At 42.1% G+C, this 25725-nt stretch overlaps 1 protein-coding gene across 2 annotated transcripts in view; it reads left to right on the top strand.

Annotated features, from left to right (window-relative positions):
- The first annotated feature begins 373 nt into the window (after positions 1–373).
- LOC137877059 (chemokine-like protein TAFA-2) overlaps positions 374–25725 on the top strand; it is a 57308-nt gene continuing 31956 nt past the window's right edge. For both annotated transcript variants that reach the window (XM_068716741.1, XM_068716740.1), the window contains exon 1: positions 374–834. The gene's annotated coding sequence lies outside the window, so the exon portion shown is untranslated. The remainder of the gene's footprint in view (positions 835–25725) is intronic.

Genomic DNA, 25725 nt, shown 5'->3' with positions numbered 1-25725 from the left:
GCATCATTATTCAACAAATGTCCAAATGAGCCTTGACGTATAATGATCGCGCAGATCGTTGGTTTGACAATCTCATGATATTGGTTGGTGCTTTTCCATATCTAATCCCAGCGTTATTGATTATCACATCGAGCTTCAATTTGGGGGCGATAACGGAAGCAACGCGCCCTTTCTTTCCGGACCGGTCCATGTGACGTTCAAGTGAACAAGTCACATCTGCATATGACACACGTGCTTTGACGGTAATCGGGATACTGTAACGCGTTAACCGGCGGAGGTAGCGGCGTTACGCTGTGCGCCGTGCGCCGTGCGCTCCGGAGTCTCCATAAAAGTTAGTGCGCGCAGAGCTGAAGCTGTCAGACTGGGGGAGGACGCGGCGCAGCAAAGACTGCGGACTGAAGTGATCGATCAGGATCGATCCCACAAATTATTACATTCGTAGTTACAGTGCGCTGCGATCGTCTGGGTGACTGTCAGCCACCAAAGGCGCACCAGCGGGACGCAATTAAAGCGTATTATCAGAGTGTTGTTTCTGGACTATAAACGGAATAAACAGAGGTTTGGATGCAGGAGAATCTCGGCTGTGTGGCGGATGAGATGCCAACGCTGCAGAATAAGAAGACTCGTGTGTGATTCTGACAAAGCTGTTTGATTTCATCCTGAAAGAAGAAGAAGAAGAAGGAAAAAAAGGGGGCACCACTCCCGTTTTTTTTTTTGCGCCAGTCCAGGACGCAAATGTCTCCACATCACAGACACACCACTGGATTGTAGCAGCAGTCCCACCGATGGTTTGAGAGGGCGTTAAGGCGCGGGAAGGGAGTGGGACAATTACAGGTAAGAGCCATCCACGCGACTCCGACGGTCATTTTCTGCCCTCTCTTTCGGGAGCCGTTAGGAGTTTCCTCGCAGGCTAGAGTGCGCATAGAGAGCCGCTCAGACCATCAGCCCCGCATCAATATCCAATCAGGACCGAAACTATTACAGCTAAATAAGTACTGGGCCCGGTTTAAATATCACTCCTCATTCTCTTGAGGCTTGTACTTTTCATTTGCATTCATTTATCTGTGACTGATTCCTAAAATACATTTCTTAAAACAGGTGAACGCATCAACGGAACTTCCCTCCACTAACAGACTATCAGTTTTCTTGCAGTCATTATTGTACATAGTGCAGTGATGCCTCATACTTCTTTACAGTAGGGTTTTTTTTTGGTGTTATTTTCATTTTACTTCATATCATTACAGGGTGTGTCTAATTGCTAGATTTTTCTACATGAGCTCTTTGAATCTCATCTCTGAATCAGTCCTGTGTAGAAACAAACATATTTTAGTTCAATTCAGCTTCGGGCTTTCCCAGTTGTTAGTCCCTGCCGTGGGGCTTTCCAATCAACTCACTTTTATTTCACCAAATCAGTGCTTTCTTCCATCGAGACCTCAGTGAATACACAACCAGGTTGAGTTTTATGGAGTCAGTAGAGCTTAACGTCTACACTGCAGTCTGGAGCAGATTAACTCAAGTCTAAAGAAATATTCTGCTATAAGATCTCTGAACTGATACTGGATGTATGAATCTTGTGGTTTGGTGTTATTGGCAGGTGTCGGTGGAACGACCAAACTGCTGGCAGGAAATCAACTTATTCTAATAGCCACGTATCGATTTGACCCCCTGCACTGAGACTAATGTCAGCTCACCTGAAGCTAATCGAGTGAGTCCTCTGATGATGAAATACACTGACACAGCGGTAGGAGGTACAGGGGGGGGTCCGGACGCTCCCTCCTCCGCCTGCAGCCACACACCTCATGCTTTTCATTTGCTAAGTACAACAGGAACAGAATGACGTGCTGTCAGTTTACGACACAGGGATGATACAGTGCATGGAGGACAGGAATAGACTGCAGACAGAAATAAAACACTCACCACAGAGTAGTGGAGCAGAGACGGGCAGGTGTGGAAATTGTAGTGTAATGCATATATTTATCAGAGGGGGAGCTGCTCAAAGAACAACACCTTTTTGTTTTCTTCTTTTCACTGCGTTAATTAATTATAAGCACACTTGCATGGTTGAGAATAAACTTTGTGTACTTAGCTTCCTCCTTCCTCACCTCTCCCCTGACCTCTAGTCATAAACTGTTGGACCAATTAAGTTCACCAATTAGAGCATTTATGCCTTAAAAAAGACACTCTGAATTAAACAAACTGTAAAACTCCATTTGCTGTTTCTACTTCTAATTCGGCCACTCTTCACACTCCCCCGGTATAATCTCATGACTCCTCAGATTCGTCTTGAGACCTTTTGGAGGGATCCGAACCCTAGGTTGGGAACTGTATGAATAGTTACAAACAACCTGAATGTAAAGTATAATATCACAGGGGCAATTACTTTTTACCTTTAATACTTTAAAAATAAACTTTGGTTGCAAATATTTCCGTACATTTTTGATTGTACATGAGTGAATTGGGACTGAATTGGGACTCTGACTTGAATCTAGGGTATATACTTCTTCCACCGATGCCGTCTCTCGGCACAGAGCAGAAGGATTCAGCAAATCGCACATGACGTCATCTGGCAACCTCAAGCCGCTTTTTAGCAGCCAACAGCTACTTCCTACTTGCTACTGGCAGTCCCCAGTTAGCTGGAGGCGAGAGCAGCAGCTCCACCACGAACGATCGGGTTTAGATCTCTGGTGCCGCCTGGTTCAGGTCAGACCGGGTTCCCCCTCCAGCTGGGCGACCTGGCGCCGGCTGTCTGGCCAGCAATGGCGGATCAGCCAATGTCACCTTTTTTTTTAGGGGGGGGGTGGGCAGGTCGCGTGACCTCGTCCTCGTGCTGCCTTCGCCACTGATCCAAAGAGGTGACACCGAGGCGTCACGGTCCGCTGCTCCTCGCCAACAAGGTCGACTTAGCACTGCCGCCGAACAGCTGTGACATGCAGCACACCAGCAGTGGGGGGTCTTTGAATTAGTCTGTCATTTTGGTCGCTGATTTATTTATTTATTTATTAACATTTTTCCTAATACATTTTGAACCTACATTTACAAAGAAGTGCCTTGAAAAGTCTACGATAGTTACTCAGTAGCACTGTAGCAGAAGCAAGTGAAGGGACACAAGGAAGTAAGAAATGATAAAACAACAGAAAGTTATGTTTTTCATTTAGTTTGTCATAGCATCATGTTAAGGCCTGTGAGTGAGCTCTAGGGGTGTTGGTAGGGCGATTTTGTTACCTCTGAACAGAGCCGGTAGTGCAGTGGTTTAGCACTGTCGTCTCACAGCAAGTGAGGCCGGCTTTTTCTTCTTTTTTCCGTATGGCGTATGCATGTCGTCACTGTGCCTGCCTGAGCTTTCTCCAGCTGCAACAGTTTCCTCCTACAGTTCAACGACACGCAGGCTCGGTTAATTTTCTAAAATTGCCTGTAGGTGTGAAAGTGAGCGTGTCAGTCCTGTGATTAGCTGCCGGCCTGTGCAGGGTGTACACGCCTCTCGCCCAATGTCAGCTGGGCTCTACTCCGGCCCCCCTGCCACTATCAAGGATAGGTGGATGGACAAAAGGTTACTTTTAGTCAAAAAACAGCATAGATTTGTAAGCTGTAACAGTCCTGTAAACTGTGATGTGAAGAGTTACCGTGACTCCAGCTGGCTCTGGCTGGACTAGAGACTTCAACTTGTTTATGTGAAACGATCTCCACGCTGATCTCTCTGTTTGTGTTCTTTGACAAGGCGTCTTCTCTGATACTGGAGGTGACGCTGTGGGAGTCAGCTGAACCGTGAACAGATTCTACTTCGCTCAGTCTGTCTACACTCGCTTAACTCGTTATCTTAATGCCGAGCAATCTGCAGCAGCACATCGTCACCTGTTTCCAGAAAAATGCTTTTAATTAGTGAAACCGCAGTGGAATCAGAGAAATGATGACATTACAACTGGCACTTTTTTCCCTCATTGTTCTGAGAGAACAGTGTTGAAGATGAGACCGGACATGTTAGATTTCTGCATTGTCGCTCCAGATGAAAGACTCGAGAGGAGGTCAGGTGCTTGATAGGCGACTATGCGCTTTTCTTCTCCTGAAACTATGGAATTTGAGTAAGATATCGGCGGCTGATTGGCACCCACTGAGCGGGTGTTTGATGTAAGAAGCGAGGGCTTCACCCCCACTCTCTTTCACATTCCATTTGATCAGCAGCTTGTTTCATTTGGAGTAAAAAATAAATAAAAATGTACCAGCCGTTGTATGAACAGAAGCTCTGCAGAAAAGATAAAATAATAACAAAAGGTTCCTCTACATTTTCCCCTTTGACCTCTGTCTTCTCCTCCTGACTCCTCTTGTTCTTTTTCTGATTAGATTTTTGACTGGTCCTATCCCTGTTTTTAATAATGGCTGCCGTGAACTTTTATTGAGGCAAAAGTGTTATCGCCACTACTTTTAATTTTGCTTTTCTTTTGCTTAAACACCCTCTAACCCACACTGCTGTAAACTCTGGATACCCACACTGTGACCCGGAGGTTGTTGGTTCTAATCCCCTCGCCTGCTTGGTGAGTCAGGTCTGTCAATACTAAAAAAATAATTATGTTGCAATGTTGTTTTTTGGCAGTGGTTGCAGAAAAGTATGGCCAGATGTACAGACACAGATCTGGCAACATTTTCTTTTTACTCATTTAAAAGACAATGTTTTGTTTATGCATTTAATAATTTATAGACTGGAAAATGGGCCCATTAGCAGAATATGATGATGAAGATCCATCCTAAGCAGCCAGCATTGATAAAATAACAACCACACATTTAAAGTAGTTCATAATTGGATTGTCTCTTTTTAAAATACATGCACAGGCTCTCTGAGCATAAATTAAAATTACACTTTTTTTTACAATCGTGATCTATTTTTTTGTAATGTTGACAATCCATACTAATTTATTCATAACTATGTAATCAAGGGGATCACCAAATGAAGAGAGCATAGTGTTAAAAGTTAACGCCCCAAAATGTTGGTCGTAAGCAGCCACTCTGGGGTTCAACTTTGACCATGCTCAGTCCAGTAACACATTTTAAAAACGCAATGAGAAATTACAGAATAACTTCGTAAATGTCTGTCTTTCTACAAAATCTGCACAAGGCAACTACTGTGTAGTGAAGGTGATGGAAAGATCATGGTTGAAGTTAAATGGCTAACAGTTCCCCCCCTTATGGAGCATTCATAAGCAGTGTATCAACATTCAATAGATGGTTCACAACACACTACAATGTAGTAGTAAGTAAAAAAAAAATATTTAAAGTAACTTATAACACTGATGCAACAGACAAAACATACACACCTCCACCCTTACTCTTCCCCTCTCAACATAAAGGGCACACTACTTGGCATGCATGCAGATTGTATGGTGCAGAATAGTACGTAATTCTTAGGGGCACTGCCTGCTTGCCCTATTTGAATCAGTTTAGTTGTGGCTTTTGCTGTCCCTATAACCCAAAATCACAGCAATGTTATTGGTTAATACATTGTGATAGTAACTCATAAGAATGGCGACTACACCTCCCAAAAGAGGACCCAGTCTGAAAAATATTGAATATTCCTTTAATCTCTTAAAGTAATGGATCGACTTGCAGTTGTGATCAGCAAGGCTGTCCTCCAGAAGTTAAGTCTTTTTAAAAATTGGACTTATACTTTCTGTAAACATGCTTCTACAGTCTACATTTCTTGTTGTCGAGTGTTCGGCCCAGAATCCTCCTCTGCTGGGACAGCCCTGGCCTTTGCAGTTAGTGATCACCCTGTCCTCCCACTCATCAAACAGTCCTACTCCAGTTAACCGTGATCCTATTTCATGCAGAGGGAGAAGGAAAGGAGGAGACAGATGACGAGAGTATGAGAGGATCTGAAAATGACAGCGAGAGAAAACGGAGATCCGCTGGTGTGTGTCCGGGGTTTTCTCCCCAGTGTGGGACGTTTTATCTCTTCAGCAGTGTCTTAGTGTTGCTCTGTGTGTGGCCCAGTGGCTCATAAACATGTACCCGACACGCAGGATAAGTTTAGCTTCCGAAAGCCTCCAAACAAACACGCCAACATGCATTTCGGACAGCAGAAACATCTTTCTTCCCTCCCCGCCCCCTCCTTCCTATCTCCCACCCATCCCCTTCCCTTCCCTCCATTTCATTTTCGATGGCTGATGGTATGCGCAGAGCTGTGGGCCTACAGTACTTTCATGATGCGAGCTAAACCCATCTGGGACTCAATATCCTGTTTACCAGCTCTCAGCACTCTGAAAACCACAACAATACTGAGCGGAGGCAGAAGTTCAGAACTCATTACAGTTTGTTCAGGTCACCGCCAAGGTCGAGTTCTTCTCCTTCTCCGTTACTCTGCCACGTAATCTTTAGAGAGCAGACTCTGTTACTACGTTTTCTTTTTTCCTCTCTTTTTCCAATCTACACGTTGTCATGTCATCCTTTGTGAGCAAATTCCACATCTGAAGCTGTTATGGTTGGTCCAAAAGATAATTGACTGAGCTGAAGAAGTGAGCTTTTTGATGTCGCCTGTAGATCTGATGCGTTGTTATTACAAAAATAAAACAATGTGATGTGGTGGAGTCCTTTCAAAATGTAGTTGTGACGCTGTTAACTCATCATTCCCTGTGTTTTAGGGTCTCTTATTTTGTTTAATTATACTTGTCTGTCTTTCTTCTTTTCGTTCTTATTGTTCAGCTTATTGAGGCTATTGTCAGCTGCTGCGTTTGTGAATCATAAGGGAGATGTGATCCGTCTGTTACATTACAATCAAGTGAGACAGGAGGGAAGCTGACAGAATAGAGTAGAGCAGAAGGAAAAAAAGACAATAGAGTGCTACAGGGATGACGTATCTTTGTATCGACCCCAGAAGTTAGCATCGCTCTGGTTCCCTCGACAAAAAGCCAATGGGATATTTCCATTGGCTTTTGGATTGTTACAGAAAAAAAATCTCTGTGGCTAACAAGGGTTTATGACTCTTACACGTTAAGATAATCTTCACAAATTAAAAACCACCTTATGATTCTTTAAGTGTGAATACAATCACCAGAAGTAAAAAGTTAACATTAGGCTAGAAACAAACTACACCACAATAGCATGACTTCATGCCACCACTAGCCACTTGTTTGCAACCGCCTTTTTTTAAGACAAAAAAAGGTTCAAAGTACTTGAGAAGAGTTGGCTTAGTTGACCTGAACACATTGTTTCTAACTAGCCATCAAGCTCATGCAGAGACAACAATGATGCTAACGTTAAGCTGGTTATGCTAGCTTGTGCTAAATATGATGTTTCCTTTCCCTGTATGCGGCACTCAGCCCCAAGCTAATTCTTCCCTCCTGAAGATGTAAACCTTTAAAAAAGTATCTCCCTTAAACAGCTGGGCATTGTAGTTTTTAGCAAGAATTACTCACACTGGAGTAAAACGTGAATTTGTTGTGGGCAATTTTAACTGCGGATTAAATCTGGTACTCTAGTACTTATGACAGCAGGACGGTGTCTGTGGGAGTCACAATAAACTACAGTGTCCATGTTCATCATAATGAAGGAACATGTCACAGAGTGCAACAGTGTGGCACGTGTTCTTAATAGTTTTTGGACAGCAATAGAGGTCTACGGTGGTCTATTTAGAGAGGAATACGCTATATCAGTCTTTGGCTACACAAATGATAGTAGTTAGATAGTTGGGGGGGGGTTTCGTAGTTGTTTTTTGTCTCATAATATTTTTTAACAATAAGAAGAATGTAGAATATCGACAGACTTATCAAGTAACAAGAAAACAGTAGCTACGTCCATCATTCATCACAAATTGGGGTTTTGGACCATCGAGGACAGTTGAAAAAAAATGCTTTTTTGGACTTGGCATTTTTCATTCCAGTAAGGTCAAATTCTTATGGGAACAAACCTAAGCACAGGCTAAGCACAGGCTATATATAAAGTAAAAAAACAGGGAGTTAAAGGTAACTGTGCAGCTGCCTGCTATAAAACTCAAAGCTGCAGACCTCCAGTTTGGACACCAGAGCACTAAATTAATCTCTGTGTAGTGATTAGTATTACAGTAATATTAAAGCAAGTTCTTCCAATGTATTCTATCCCTGAATACAGTGGATTGCACCTGTCTGCCTGCTAGAAATCAGGAGTGGAAACAGGCTTTGATATACAAACAGGATCTACTTCACAGAGAATTAGTTCTGTTCATTTGACATGAAGATATAATGAAAATATGATATTCTATCTGTGCACGGCTGCTAAAATCCACACACAAATGAACACAGGACGTTATCCTTTCTATGTAGCTACACTTATCTTTATTTATGATGATGGTTAAATATTGATTCTGGTGTATGTTGGTTCTGTGGAAAACATACAGAGGGCCTTGTGTATGTTTCCCTCTGGCAGAGTTTCAGCCCCTCCACACAGTAACACTGAGCTGTGCGCCTCGCTTGGCTCACTCTGTGCCCCCGGGCTATTTAACCCAGGGGGCTGTAACCTAAAGACCTGATACTGGCAGCCTGTGGCTTTCAATCTGACCGCTCTCCCCCACTTATCTGGCAAATAAGCTGTTTTAATTGCTTACACACAGAGCCCTATCAGGCCATGTAGTGAGCATGGAGATAAGGGTTACACAGACTCAGGCATTAGTAACAGGATGAGAGGACCGCAGAAAAACAGAGCTGCGGGGCCCCAAGAGAACGCAGTCAGGAAATAGCTGTGGCCATCCTATTAATTTCAAACTCACAGAGCCGTTCCTCCATCTCACTGTAGGGCTCAGGAGGCGGCTGTTGTCCCCCCCTCCGCCCCGAAATCGAAGTAAAATTTTAATTATCTCCTTAAGATGATAGTGTACAGTGTACTGACGTTATCAGTGGGCAGACTGGGAGTAAGTAATGTATAAAGTCACGCAGGTTATTGAGCAAAACAACCTTTACAATTTGAGCGTTCTTTTGAGCAGAGAGAAAGAAAAGACAAATGTGCAGCATTTGCCGTTAATTCTGAATCTTAATTAGTCCAGCTGCCAAGAATTTGTCTTGCTGACATTAATGCACGCACACTGACAACTTACAGATGCTTACAGCCCACACAATACAGCAAGGACACAGGACGTCACGAATGACAATGCTTCAAATCTGTCCACACAGGTAATTTAGAGAGGAATGTGGAGGGATCTTTTTGCTTTTACATTTGAAAGCTTTATATTGGCATTTTAGTGTTTTTTTAGTCAACATTCAGTTACTTTACAGACCCCAGCGACCTCCCTTTCTGAAGAGATTTGGATTGTTGAAGTTTCACTGTGTATTGTTTTGACCCATGTGGCCCGCATGAAGAGCTAGTCAACACAGCGGCTGGGTAAATGTCAGCTACACTAGGCCTCTAATGAGACCAGAGACTAAGGAGAGGGCTGACACCATCATAGGCTCGGTGCTGAGAGGCTCATTTACATTCTACCAGGCGCCAGCTGGAGATATGAGGGGAGAGAGGCAGAGAGGCAGAAACAGGAAGGGAGGGAGAGAGAGAGAGCTGGAGAAACCAAGAGGCAGCAGGAGAAAACATCGGTTTGCAAATGTTTCTCAGAAGCAGAATTGATTCAGAAACATTGCGTCCGATAATCCACCTTCTCTTCTTCTCACTCACACAGCTCTCTCATCTCTTCTCACATGTTTTTATCTAGTGAAATATTCTGCTTCAGTTCTTATTTGTTAGCGTTAAGCCTTCCATAAACAACATTTTAACTGCAGACAAAGTCATGCTTTTCAATGTAATCTGTAATTTTTCATTGATAGGCTACTTCTTCATTTCCATAAAGACCAAATGATTTGCCAAACATTAAAGTAATAGTTTGACATTTTGGGAAATACATATGTTTGCTTTCTTTGGAGAGTCGGAGGAGAAGATCAGTCTCACTCTTGTCTGTGCGTTAAACATGAAGCTACACCCAGCAGCTATACCCGGAGCGTGAACACCTGAAGACAAAGGAACTCTTTTTTTTTCCTGAGCCAGTCTCTTCACTCTTCAATGAAATAAAAATGGGTACAATGGAGAAGAGAGACAGACCCATTTTTGAATCAGTCCTACTGACGCTCAAAACAAGATTCAGTATTGATCGTATTGATGCTTATTGATCCACCCAACACTCCAAAACTCAAGAAAAGGAATGAAATACGTGATCAGAGATAATATTATGAAGCCTGGAGCTCTGCTGCTAAATACAGCAGACCGTTGACGTTTAGGCCAGCCATGTTAGCCCACAGCTAATCTAGTGTGCTAACTTGGTGACCTTTCAACAACACAAATACCATGATCATCAATGAATAACAAAATAAGTCACTGTAGTTTTGGCTACTCTATTTTATGATCCATTGAAAGACGTTTTGTTAGTATAAAAATAAAACTAGTCTGTGTGGAATCTGCTCTACTGTGGGCCCATAGTGTTTAATCAAATGTCACACAGACTGTTTTGTGTATTCAAGTGTGATCCTGTGATCAGCCGCTATTCTTGCAATCTGACAGACAAAACACCAAAACAATTTCTGATGGAAGAATAAGGAGCAGTGGAAGCGGTGATGAATATACTCTACATCACGTCCTTGCCTCTGTAACTCCCTATCCGCTCAACGTCAGGCTACTATACACTTGTGGGAGTGGGAGAGAAAGAAGAAGAAATGCAGTCATATTGGCTTGCGAGTACATCAACATGCCAGAAATGAGTAACAGCAAGCCCCAAGACTGCAGAACCCACTGAGCTCCAGTCTCAAGGCTCTGGGATCTGTTGGTTTGCTGATGTACATGCCAGATGTTGCAGGTGCCACTTGAGACGGTTGCCAATCTGTTATAGTTGCCGGAAAGACTCATGTTCAAATATTCATTATCAGTGTGTTTTCGGCCTGGGGCGCGCTGGATTTAAAACACAAGAAAAAAACAAGTGGCGAAATGGAATTGCTTTATGTCGATTTATCTTGTTTTCATAATCGTTAGAAAGCCCAAACTGGAATTTAAATTGTATTATTTGCACAGCTCTAGCTTATATCCAGCTGACAGATATAAGAGTGTTGTTGATCTTCTTATCCAACTGCCAACAACTTTACTGTTTTGATTCAGTCCCACCACTGTCAAAGCTATTTCAAGGCACAGCAGGCAGCTGTTTTTCTGACAGAAATCTCCGATAGAATCTCTGTACATTTTGTCCGCAGCACCGGATGACATACCACTCAGTAGCTGGAGAGAGTTTCTCTTTCCTTAATTTTTCTCAGGAGTTAGTGGAGACCAACACAGAGCTAATAACAGGAGAGTGAAGAGTGGTTTATGATTATGCAAAGGGTCCATCATTTAATAACCATACGTTGCAACATGCGGCACCTTTAATCTAGACATATACACGGTGGGCATTGTAAATGTACAGACTTTCATAACACTTACTCATTAAATTCCTTACATATCAGCACCAGAAGCCTGGTGTTATTAAAGGATTGTCCGACATCAGCACCAGCTGTTTCTGTATATCATTTTGGTGCAGTTCTCTGGTGCAGCAGGTGTCATCTCTGGAGAGGCTGTGGTGAAATCCAAAAATATGAGATATACTGCACTGATGGAGGGTGTCATATTTGTTAGCGATAGATGAAAAGCAGTGCCACGCAATGCCCTGTGACCGGTCAGTACTGGATCTGACTGTCAGAGAAGGATGACCCAGTAAGCTTCTCAGCCGTCTCCTTCTTTTTAAGCCGCCTATACACATTAGCGGAGGATTGGTTTGCTCCTAAACTGAATGTTTTTCTTTTGAGTCACTCTGAAGGACACGGAGCAAATCAAGTTCTCAAATAGTCAACTTTAATGAGTTTAAAAGCAGCATCGGAACCAATTACATGGTCAATCTCAAGGTGCTGACAGCTAATTACAAAACCAGAAACACCTGCAATGAGCAGTCTCTCCTCCTCAGACAGCACACGTGACTGTTGAGTCATCAGGCAGTACTGTACGTGTGAAATTACACCTCTTTTATTGGTCTAAACTTTCAATTGTAACAGAGGAGACTATCCCATCCTGATCAGGTGAGCTGCTATAAATTCATCACATTAGCAAATACAAAATTCTGTTGATGGGTCCTCGAGACAAACACCAATCTTCGTACTACAACACTGCTGAGTTGCATCATGGAAATTGTAGGATCCTTACATTGATTTTGATATTTTTTCTTTAAATCGGCCTTGCATGAGTCCCCTAACGAAGTACATCTTTACCTTGATTCGAGGCAACTCTTGGCTCTTCTTGGTAATTCACTAAAATCGTGATAATATTACACTTTACAGGTTTACGGATTGGGTTTAGATTATGAAGAGATTGTGATACCAGGGCAGATGTGAGACTAAAACGTAAATAAAATGTAAATACTCTCTTAACATCCACTTCATGAAGGCACTCAGGGTATCAGCACACCCCGGCAATCTGCATCCTGAGGAGGCTTTATTCAAAGGTGTTAGATGTGATACATGCTGAGGAGCATCTGCTCAGCCCTGTTTACAAGAACACACTGCTATCAAAAGCTCAAGAAAATTCATCACAACTAACAACACACATTTTTTTTGTTGGTAAAAGTAGGTGAATCGATTGCTAACTAGCTCCATGGTTACCAATTTAGCACCGTTAGCTGTGCTTTATGGGAATCGCAGTGTGACTGCTCACTTATGTGATGTTTGTAGTCCCCTCCAGTCTGCAGGCTACCGAGCAAATAATCACAGACAAAGAAGCAGTCCACTTGTCTAATGAGAGGCTTGGTGTCTATTCGAAAGCTTAATGAGGCCTCCAGGTCACAGTGTTGTGCACAGAAATCCATCAGTCAACAACATGACATGATTCTAGGAGTTGTTTTAGGGGTATTAACTAATTATCTCCGTCATTGACTGCTATAGAGAGACGAAAAACACAAATTGGTGGTCCAAATTCCAGTGGACCACCATTTTTCAGTAAAAACATGAATGGTAGTCAATGGTGAGAGTAGAAATAATTTATTTTAATCTTGTTTGAATTGTGCCATGAATGAATGTTAAATGTACAGTTTCAGGAGCTGCACAGCAGATTTCAGAAAGTACAGCGTCATCTGCAAAAAAGTTGAGCATTGTTTAACTATTGCTACAACGTGACGAAAAATCTCCATAAAATGATGTGCAAAGTTACCAGTTGGACACCTTATAGTTTGGAACATTTTGCTAATTCTACAATTTACCTAACAAACATTGAGATGGGAGGAAAAAAATAGTTGCATACTCTTGTACAAACCTACTTTAATGGAGTATAATGTAAACTAATACAGTGTCTCACTGGGAACACACCACCACCAACCCTAGCAATGATTTGCTGAGGGCTATATTCAGTCTGAATAGCCCTAGTGGGTGGCATTCTGGGTTGTCAGTTAGTCATAAGGGTAATTGCAACATCCTTCTTTCTTAGTGGGAATCTTCCCACAAGTCTTTCCATCCTTGTTGTCTCCAGCTATTTATAACTTTCTAATAAAGGCTAAAATGCCTAAAAGTTGACCTAATGAGCTTAAATAGAAACTGTAAATGCATGGAAAGTGAACATATTGTTGGCTCACTGAAGCTGATTAACAACCCTGTCATCTTTTGCAAACATTTTGGGTAGTTAGACAGAAAAAGTGTTGCTTTCAAGCTGTGATCACCGGCTAATATACATTTGTTTCGTAACAGGACTGACTGAACCTCACCGCGTGCATGTATTTGCATGCAGTTGAACCTATGTGTCGAATCTCATGCTGAGTGCAATCATTTACCCGTCCAAACAGCACCTCAACAGCTCGCAGAGTGACAGGCCCTTTAATGGCAGCGTTTCAAGAGATTTCAGTCGCCGTTTTACCAAATACGTCGAGTCATGTGGCTGTGGAGGTTTTTTTTTTTTAAGGGGGAACTTCTGAGTGATAGTAATGAGCTCTAGGAGACAGCAGCGCTGCGGTTATAGCCGGCACGGCGCCCAATTATCCGCCGGCACCTGTCGAAGTCAGTCGTGGCTGTACTGAGTGGGGCCTTCAGACGGTACGAACGCAGTCCCACACCTTCCTTCTACTGTACGTCCTCTACTTTCTTATTATGAGAGGGGGGCTTGCTATGGATTGTATATTTCAAAGAAGCTCTATGAAAGGAATTTGTTTCTCTCTGAATTGTCAATTTTTTCTATCAGATTTGGACTTGATTGTGACTGGGCCAGCTCAGTAAAGAATGACTGAGCTCAGTTTGCAGCATTTAAACTGGAAAGATTCCACTCAGCACTTTTGCCTAATTAGTCAGTTGTTGAGCAGTGTTGCATTCACGTGCACCAAATGTACCCTGTTTTTTTATTTTTTATCAGCTTTACATGGAAACATGCGAATGACAGAATCAAAATCAATGTGGCAGTGATATACATGTAGCAATGCGTTATCATATTCAATATATCTCCATCAAAAAACTAAACACAAATCAACCATAAGTCAAAATAAGTTAAAAATCAGACCATTTGGATTTGTATGTTCAGGCCTTCGAGCTTTCACCATCGTGTCTCTCCTCTCACTTGGCTGAAAGACTCTCAAACACATACACACAATACTTACAAGTGAAGTTCTTTGGTAGAAGAGAAATCTAATTGTGTAACAGTAATGAGGTTATTACAGTGCATTTAAGTGCATTGTCTGATTTCCTGATTTCTCTGAGTAATGCAGTTTCTTTGGATGTGGAATAATTTAGGAGACATCCGCCACTCCTCTCTGACGCTGTGGTTCAGGACAATGCGGCGTATGAACTTCGAGCATTACCCGACCCTTAGACCGTAGATCTTGGTTTTGCATTAAAGAAACATGAAAGTAATTATTTGTTCAAAGGGATTGAAATGACCTGCTTCGACTCAAAGTAGTATGATGTTCTTAAAGTACAGCGAAAAGTCGGTGGGACATTGATGCTGGAGATGGAGTTGGTCTCAATTTATGACGGTGAACTCTACCGAACCTTAACCAGGTAATTTTAGTTGCATAGACTTAAAGGCACAATGAGTAGGATTTGTCGGTTGCGGTTTGCAAACAAAACATTCAAAGTTGGCCCCTCATCCGCGGCTCAACGAGGGTTACAATGCTTGCCAGCAGGTTCTTTTGGAAAGAGTTTTATCCGCTTGACGTTTTGCCTCGCTTATGTTCACATTTTTTTTTTTGGCACAGAGTCTGCCATTTTCCTAGCTTCCTCTTGGTCATGTGCTTACGATCTGGCACCTGATCGTTTTTATAGAGGTTTTCGCCCAGAAATGTCCCGAACACAGCAAAATAATAAACTACAGAGGGCAGGGTCAAAGACGGACACCGCTGCGCACTTCAGGTGGGCCAGAAGTGATCGCTGTTACATTACATTACAGTCATTTTAGCAGACGCTTTTATCCTAAGCAACTTACAATTCAGTATCTACACACCGTAGGCGCAGCTACGGGAGCAATTTTGGGGTTAAGTGTCTTGCTCAAGGACACATTGACATGAGACTAGTAGAGCAGGAGCCTGGGATCGAACCGCCGACCCTCTGATTGAAAGGCGTCCCACTGTCGTTTAGATATGACATACATAACTCTGAAATATATCATTTTATAACATGGCTTAAGAAATTCAGCCTCTGAGTCCAATTTGTAACTTTGTAAAATGTACATTTTAATTCAGTTTCTCTGAGGTGTCAGACTAACACAGACACACACACACACACACACACACACACACACACACACACACACACACACACACACACACACACACACACACACACACACACACAGCACTCTGGTCTTCCCTTATTTTGTTGATAGACGATGTAATAACTTGGTGCAATGTAATAAATTGTCTTAACATGGCTTAAAAATGCAATAAAGTTTTGAGAGGTAATAAATTCTCCGATAAGATAACATCACGGTATTACGTTATCTGCCACCACGGACATAACATAATGTTAAATGATGAGCCAATAACAATATTAACAATATTAAGGGCCACTAATGTGCTGAAATTCCTCCGTTTCTTACAACTTGTCACATTTTATGCAGTATTATTATTGCAGTTCTAGTTGGAAATGTGCTTTACCACTGACTTAATTAGCTCTATTATCGTACTTTTTTTTTTGCCAAAGCACAACAAAAGGCTCACTTACTTATATTTTATATTGCTGAAATACATTGTGTAAATGATGAAAAAACTGCCTGTGATAACTATTCAATTCACCAATAATCTGCTCATTGGGTGAGATAATCTCACAACACTGTGCCACATCGTAAGTGTTTTTTACTCAGTGGGAATGAGGTAAATCACTTCCATGGCATTAGAAACAAAACAAAACTTTTTCACAACTATTATTTGAGTATGTGGCCATTTGCAAACTCCTGCTGACCCTCACACCACGCCCTCCACATGCATTCCAATAGCATATACTTTCCTGCGCCCTGAATTCTCTGCAATGCGGATTGATTCCTTAAATGTGGAATTTCATATTTTAGCATTCATTGTCATACATTACATTTTCTCTGACTAAAGACGGACTGGGGGCCACCATGTTCTTAATCACTTAAATCCACATGCAATCTGGCTCAGCCATCTTAGCCAGGGCGGCGGATCCATTAGACCCTTCTCATTTCAGAGCCGAGAGCTGCCAAGCCATTAGTTCTGCTATGCTCCGCCAGATTTCCATATCCCTCCATTTCAGCGTTTTCTGCGAGAAAATGGGGAAAAGTTGCGGATTAATTTGAACTAATCCTCCATTTTTCTATTGCCTTTAATTACTTGTTCTGGCCTCTGACACCGTGAATGGTCATCAGCGATAAGTTGACTGAGAATGGGTCCCATCTTATTGTTAAAGAAAACGGCCTTGTGTCTGTGTTTCAGGGTATAGCCTTAGCCTGGCATTTACACCCCCAAAACACACACACACACACACACACACACACACACACACACACACACACACACACACACACACACACACACACACACACGTACGCTCATGCACTCACAGACTTTGATTTCTTCACGGAGAGATCTCCAGCTGGCTGTTTTTGTCTCACTTTTGAGCCGTGTTAGCGCCACTAGAGTCGCCTCTTGTCCCTTTTGATGGATTTCTGCGGAAAGCCTATTTTCTCACTCTGTGGACCTGAAGTGCAATTTAAGTCTCGTCACTTGTTATAAAGCGACTAAATTCATTATGATTGGACTGAACAGTCGACTGATCTCGGCTGGTTGGAAACTTTCCCTCCGCACTGCTCCGATATTCATACCTTTGGCTCAGTCCTTTGTGCTTGTTCTATATCTGCAGTGAGAAGATTGAACACGACTGAGGAAATATGGCCTCTGAGAGCCGCTGTAACCCCCCTCCCTCCTCCTCCTCCTCAGTTCCCACTTCCACCCCCCAGCAGTCACACAGCATACAAGTCAATGTGACCGCTGAGGCAGAGCTGCCTTTTCATACCGCTAACATTCAAAGCAGGCCCAAACGACCCGATGAAAGCAATCTAATACCACAAATTAGCCTGTCACTTAGCCTGGATTATAAGCCTCACGAGGGCCACGGCTAAAATAACTTGAGCCTCGTTGTTCTGTGATGTAAAACAGCGGAGAGAGGAGTGTAACCACAAAAATACAAAAAAAGAACAGGTGCAATTTAATTTTAAAGCCTGTGCGCTCTGCTCAATCGCCTTGAGTAATTAAATTGACCCCCCTCCCCTTTCCTCTGGCCTTTCCGTCCCGGCAGAGAGGAACCGCCATGCTTCCACTCCGACACGCGAGAGAGGTCGACGCGAAAGAGCGGGAGATAACGGGATGCAAGGTGCTGCTGATTTATGGCTCAGGTCGGCATGGCTCGCCATTCGCGGCGCTTTTGTGACTGCGGCTAGCGTAGTAATACAAAGACGTTCGGAATGTGAATACTTCCTGCGCGGGAGTGTGAGGATCAGTTATGATAAGCTGGCACAGCTGCCCTCCCTCTCCAGTTTGTTGTCCTTCCTGTTCAGCTCTCTTTTCCTCACACATACATTTATATAACACAATTACAAGAGCGTTTTATTGGCCGTCACATCACTTCAACTCAGTCTTGGTTATAATGGAACAAGCCTAAATCACGGTTTCATTGCCCTCTCTGGTTGACGGTTTCCGGTCTGTTTCACCTCTAACTGTTTGCTGTGGTAAGAAGAGAGCTTTGTTGTACCTTTAAGTACACTCAATAGTGATGTCACGGTGTACGGACGCAGCGAGATGATTTCAAGTTGAGGGAAAAAATGACATGACGTGTCAATCTGGCAATCCAAAAAAAGCCATTAGCATGAGTTTCAGTGATGATTAAATTGTTTACTAGAGCACAAGGTTCTTCATAGCCTCTTAAAAGAACAGCTTGACTTGAAGAAATTCAAGTGGACTGACACATCACTGATGATGGGTGACCATGGCGAGCAGGGCCACCTTTCAATCAGAGAGTCGGCGGTTCGATCCCCTGCTCTGCTAGGCTCTGCTAGTCTCATGTCAATGTGTCCTTGAGCAAGACGCTTAACCCCAAAATTGCTCCCATAGCTGCGTCTACTGTAGATGTATCTTTGGTACAACAAAAAAAAACAAGTGACCCCTTCAGACAAGTTCTAAAGAAGCCAACAGTGAGATTATCGAACCCATTTCATTTGGAGGACGGACTCAAACCGTCAATAACAATTCCTTATTGCACAAGTAAACTGCACAAAGACCTATCCGGCAAGTTGTTGTGTTTCTAGATCCCAGCAATTAACCTGGTGTCACTGACAGGAATGATGGCCAAAACTACATAAATTAAAATAAAAAAAATATTCAAATATTCAACTACAGACTTGGAAAAATCCCCCTTCAACAGAAATCTTTCAGTTTATACACGCTAGCATTGATTTCTTTCAAGACTTCAACTTCAATTTAAGCTCAATTTAACACCTACACCTCAAATAACACTTCAACTCCTTTCAGCACTTTAACTTCAACTGGTTCTTCATTCAGTGCTCACATTTAAACTTTGTTTAGCCCATTAGCTCACTAATTCTTTTTCAATTGCCATAAAATCCAGCATTTATAATTTAGTTTTAGTTGCAGTTCCACATTTCCGTCAGCCTGCCTCATCTGTCTTATTCGGTGTTGAACTACATGTCCCAGCATGCTTTGCAAAAAAAGTGGTTTGAATATGTTGCAATCAGCTGCAGGTTTTACACAGAAGGAGAGGAATACAGTGACGGTGAGAGATTTCCCCAACTGACCCAGACCCTTAACCCAGTCTTGCTGCTGGTCTATTTTCTTCCTCTGTGGGTGCATAAATTGGCCTCCATGGCTCCTCATCAATGGTGTTAAACATCAGTGCTAAATGACAGAGAGAGAGAAGCCCTTGGTCTTCACAGTTGACGTTTTAGATCATACATTTTGCTACAACTCTCGTCACTGTCGGTGAAGATGGAACTTGTGCCACTTTGCTCATGGAGTCTCCACATAAAAGTCACGCCAATGTACATTGGCGCCAACACTAAGTCCTAAATGAATCCACATTTTCTTAGCTCTTCGACATAAAACCTGGGTGGGAGGCATCATTGGCTAACAGACATACCAGAGCTTGGGAGCTAATTAAAACAGTTTCATAATCGCCTGTCAACTTCTCTCCTGTCGTCGGTGCGGCATTGAAAAGTTTCATTAGAGGCTTAAAAATAGATTTCCCCCGCGCCCCGACGCCTCACTCCTCACCTTTTCTTCTCATCAAAGCACGCGAGATCCGACGCTATTCATGTTTCCCCCCGCGCTTATTGGCTGCAACTAATCCGAGGTGGGAATTTCTGGGTTTCCGATCGCACAGACAGAAAAAAAAAAACCTAAATAAGGAAAATTGCTCTTAAACATGGCGAGACAACTTGAGAATGCACAATCACTGCTTTCCATATCACTTAGTGTTCTGCTGTCTTCATCACAGACACAAATTCTCACCTTCTCCTCATCTGATCACTTTATTCTCCTATTTAGCTTTACAAAGAGCGCGGCGGCTGCAGCCGTGACAGATGTTTCACACATGAATATCACAATGTTTTGATTGACACTCTTCTGTGGCCCTGTTGCTGTTTATTTAGTTTCCACTTTCTTTCAGCTCCATGTTGAACCTTAATATAAAATCCACTCTCTGTAAAAACACAGCAAGGATTTTGTCATACCAGTTCATACTAAAAAAAACAAACCACACCTTATTTTACTCCTAATGCAGCCTATTATTATTTCACAGAGCGAAGAAAACTTGCCAAACGCTCCTCTGTGTGCTTTAAGGTGTCATGGACGAAAGACAAGAAGGGGCCGAGGGAGAGAAAGTATCCAAAGAGCATTACGCTTTGACATGAGCAGGCACCAGACTCAGGCTCTGGTTTGTTTAATAATGATGATAAATGTATTCCTGTTCTCCCATGTGATTTCTTAAATAGCTTTTCTTCTTTATTTTTTTAAAGAGAAGTCCACCCCGCTGTGAATTTGTAATGAATATCAGTTTATGGTACAGTAGCAGTGATCAGTCCCGCCACGCTGCCGTCAGGATTTAGCTGCACTTTGATTGTGTTTGGGTTGTTTATGGGTATGGAAATGACTCCGGGCACATTGTGGAGTGGCCCCTAAACGCGACTAATTTCGCCATTTGTTCTGGCAAAAAGTACATTTTCTCTTTGGACAGGGGCAAAACTCTTGCCACCGAGACATAATCAGTGATGTCAAGAATATTGTTTTTGAGTTGAGTGAACATTAAAGGCCCTCGAAATCTATTTTCTACATGTGTGTGTGTGTGTGTGTGTATGGTTGTGACGTTACCGTGTGACGATGTAAAGCGTGTGTAAATGCGACCGGCAACATTTTTGGTAATATGAGACCAAATCCGGTTTTGATCGGCAGCCGATTGATCGGTACATCTCTAATTTTTTTTTTTTTTTTGGTCTGACGGTTTTCAGTGGGCGGGGCTCATTTAGAATATAGGGGAGGTATGGTCGAAGTGGAATTAAAACAATAGAGCTCAAGTGTTCAATTGAACCCTCAAGATTGGTTTCCAAAAGGTTTATAGATCTGAGGTTTGTATCTTCACGTATGTATTTTATTATTTATTTTTTATAGTATGCAGATAGCAGGTAAAGGCAGGTAATGTTGTTTTTTTCTATTTGGCCACCCTTTTGTCACTGGTACTATAAACTAATGCATACAAAAGGTTATTATTGTTAAATATTATCTTATGGAAGGTTTACACATAATATTGTGTTTGTGGGTCAATCCGTGTAAATATCACTTAATGGCTATGTGTTAAATAAATAAATAAATAAAGGGTAACATGCATTATGATGTAGCTGTAAGCTGATTTGTCAACTACAAAGTCCTCCAGTGGGACAAGTGCACGATGTCGTGTAAACAAATAATGAATGACAATATCGGAAAACACAGCCCTGACAATATAAAATATGTATTCGAAAGAGATGTTCTAATTATTGAAAAATGCTATAAACATGTAGCAATGTGTATATGCTTACATCTACATTAAGGTCAGTTGTAAATCGAGTTACACAGTGCTCATCAATGCTAAATGGGGGTGGGGGGTGGGGGGTTAAACCATAATGTTAAAGAAAATATAAATATTTAAATAACAGATAAAACCTTTAGATAAAACAACTAAACGCACTGTGTTTAATGTGAAAACCACAGTCCTTCTATCTGCTCTCTGATACAGAATGTAATTTCTCTTCTGTTATCAAACTGGGACAAAAGAAGAATGGCATTTAATATTCTGATACATGTAGAAATCAAAAAGCCTTTGAATCAACTCTGGCTTTTCACATAATTGACAGCCGAAAAAAAAAAAGGCTCCAACTCAGGTTGCCATGTCCCGTCATCCCCCCCTTTTTTATCTTGAGGAACAACTCCAGTTACTGCCACAAATGTTTTAATAATAATTTTTCTTTGAGGTGTTGAGCGAGACGGGAAAAGACGATAAGCACTGCAGCCATTTGATTGGAATCAAACAACACTTTAGAAACTGCAACGGCATGAAACAGGGACCCACAAGGCTGAAATCACATCGGACTTCCTGCTGACTCCCACACACCTGACTGGCTGTCAGGTATAAATATAATTTTTCATACATCATTTATTTATTCTCCTCCATGTTGTCCCGCAGTCATTGAGCTGACGCGCTCATCTACAGCGATGCACAGCGACAGAGGGATTCTCGCACAAGGACACCGGGCTGTCACGGGGATCAGACCCGTGTCCTTCCAGTTACAGGACGGACTCCACGAGGACGCACTGAGACCACAATGTGACACTAATATATATTCCTTTCAAAGAGCTGACAAAAATGCCACTTGGTGATTCGACCTACTTTGGACCTTGATGCCGTTCTGACAGTTTGACTTCATGTCCTTCATAAAACTGTTTGGGATTATGAAATTGGACTTGTTTTTGACTTTTACATCAGTACTGAAGTTTATGGCCAATAACACATTTTTTGTTACGCACAATCTGTTTCCATTTTGTCGGGGAAGAAGACAAGTTTGAGGTGGAAATCAAGCCTCTGAAACTCATCAAGATCATCATGGGACATGGGATTTTAATCTTTTTTAACAAAGTTAGTATATCATTAGGTTTATATGTATAGTATAAGAGTCCATGACACTGACACTGAGTCAAATCCTTTACTGTAATGAACGTATCAAAATCACAATATACAAACACTGTACAAAATTTGACTTTAGTATAAAATTATTATCACAAAATACTAGTACTAAAAGTATGACAATTGATTGTTGTCCTGATACTCTTATGGACCGTTTGTTTCTATTTTGTTAGTTAAGGTGACAAGGGTGTGGTATTTCCCCTTCCATGCTTCAGGTGGAAAAGTATTTCACATTTAGACCATCATGGGACAATACTACTCACAACTGATTAATTTATCAGTTGTATTGTTTTATATTAAATTATCTTTTGTATTCAGATAATTTACGCGAGTAGAAGTATCAATACCGCATTGTAGAAAACAAATAATATCCCAAAACCCAGAGTGTAAAAAGCTCACGTTGTGATGACAGTAGGTGCCTTTTGTTAGCTCTGGACAGAGCCAGGCTAGCTGTTGTGATATGCTAAGCTAACTGGCTGTAGCTATGTAGTGTATGAGAGTGGATGATTTTTTCATCCAACACTGGGGAAGAAAGTAAATAAGTATATTTCCCAAGATGTCAAACTACTCTAGTACTGAACTAAGTACTTAAGTACTGAATATTATTAACAAAACTGAAAGTATCAAAAATCTGAAAACTGTCCTCTGAGTGCTGCACTATTATTTATCATATTATTGAACTGATAACACTGATGTGAAGTTTTATGAGCAGCATTTTACTGTTGTACTTGGTTATGAAGGAGCTTATTTGGACTTTTTATATGATATTGAATAATTGTATGAACATTTTTTAATCTGAAATGTAATTAGTAACTATAGCTGTCAAAATGTAGTGCAGTAAAAAGTAAATTTCTCCAGTTTTTCCACTCTCTAACGAGACACAAACGTGCTTATTTTTACTAAAATGTTTAGACTGGCCTCATTGATAATTCATAAAGCCTCAGCTAAGAGAGCAATTACAGGGAGGCAAACAGTAGGCTGTTGAGTTATGAGACCTCGACTATAAAAAGGTTTCAGAGAGGTACACTGTGCTCCGTATGAATGCTGCTGCGTGCTGATGGTGCCAGGCAATATTGGAAGGTGGGGGCCGGACTGAAATAGCACACTGGATCACGAGACGGTGATGCATCGACACTTTGATCAAAGGAAAACTAAGGTTGAGACCATTTGGCTGTTGCGGTTTCGGTGAGCCCGGCCTCTCAGATAGCATCTCGACGTGTCGTTACGGAAGGTCGCTTCGGTGGTTAACTCTCAGAAAGGGCACTCAGCGTCAGTGTCGGGTAACAGCGCCGATATTTGCTCTGCCTCGGCTTCTTCTATGGTCAAGTTTGAAATCAAGGCCCTTCCTCGCTGGGGCGCCAAAAAAAAAAAAAGCTGTGCGCCGTCACTTTTTGATCGGTTTTGATCAGAACCAGATGAAATCAGATGATTTTTGCTCGCTGAAATTCAAAGTAGATCTCACAAAGTCAACCTTTCTGAGAAACATTGGCATGGAGGACATGTAAAGCTTGATTGGAGGGGGGGATTTGGAAAGACTCATGAAAAACGCCCGACTGAGATCTTTTAGAGACCAGTGAGTGAAACGAAGAAACATTTATTGCATGTAGATATTTCACGGAGCTGCCAGCTCCTTGGTTTGTGATATGGATTACATCCTAGAATTGATAGAAACAGTCATCCAAAAATAAATCAGATGTGAGCAGCAAATCAGAAGCGAGCATGAAGGCTCGAGGAGCCTCTCATGATGGCGGAATTTGGATTGGGAATCACAACGGCGGAGAATCACGGTGTCGCTGCAGGCTGCTGTATAATGATTTGATTAGCGAGTCGTCGGGACAAGGTGCTAAGGCGGTGCTCCTTTTATAGTCCTAAGTTCGTACATCAATACTGCCCTGACAGCTGTCTTGTCCTGTTTATGAAGTGAACTGAGCAGGATTTGCTGCGTGGAGCGCGTGACAAAGAGCGAGCAAACTCCCTTGTTTTGGCGTGACGGGGTTGAGAGCTTCCCTCCCTCGGCTGTCTGAAGGGAATGGCTGTGTTTTGGCGAATGAGCGATGTTTGCTCTGCGACGGAGCAATCGGCTCCCCGCAGCCGTCCGAGGTGACAGCCTCTGTCACGGTCCAAGTGAAGAGCGAGATAGAGACGGAGGGGAAGGGGAAAGAGGGGGTAATCCCTGTATCGAATCCGGCTACAGAGTCGGAGAGGAAAAGTCCAGCTTTTTTCTACGGTTTAGCAACACTCCCTCCACCCGCCCTGCAATCTCTGTGATACTGTGGATTACACGCACGCCTCGTGACTTTCAAGGGAGCGTATTCCTACAATTGTGGGGAACCGAAAATTGAATCTTACACTTTAAGTCAAACACATTATGGTTGACTACCAAAGCTGCTTTACAGGCAAAATATTTGTGGAAAAATACACCAGTGTTAAAAGCCTTAAAAGTTCTTTGTATGATATTCATAGCATTGATAAAACAGCAAACAACTATTAGCTATGTAAAAGATATAGAGGAGTAACGTCTACCTGAGCACAGTATGAAGTCACTCTTCCTATGTGTGTGTTGTAATCCGACACTCTGCACTGCATCTGCCATGTACAAACATGTCTGGAGGGGATCTTTAACTTCCGATTTGTCCCTTTTTGTGTTTGAACAACAGGATTATTCTTCTGAAAACAATTCAGAACAACGCACTGAGCTCTGCAGCGGTCGCTGAACTTCATCACCTTCACCCACCACACACCGAGAAGATGACATTTAATTCATTGATGTTACTGCAGTGTTTCTGGCTAATAAAGTCCTCCAAATGAGGTTGTGGTTAGAGCATAAATTCCAGGCATTCATTCAAAAAGTGAACTAAAACACCCTTTACTTATGTAGAGTGTTATTCACATTAAAATACTTTTTTACTTAGTATTCTTTCTTTTATACCACAACATGCATGAATGCCTGGACTTTTATGTCCGGATGAGTCAATCCCTTGACCGTCAATTATTGCCTCTTTGAAAAACAATTGCACATGACATATTACCTTTTAAAATGTATAATACAAGGTTTGCATACTGCAGA

Source organism: Cebidichthys violaceus, unplaced genomic scaffold (assembly GCF_023349555.1).
Source record: "Cebidichthys violaceus isolate CVI_PGR_0920_01 unplaced genomic scaffold, fCebVio1.0.p SCAF_21, whole genome shotgun sequence".
NCBI classification, from domain to species: Eukaryota; Metazoa; Chordata; class Actinopteri; order Perciformes; family Stichaeidae; genus Cebidichthys; species Cebidichthys violaceus.
The sequence above is the reverse complement of the archived record's forward strand: the minus strand, read 5'-3'. Positions and strand labels throughout refer to the sequence as shown.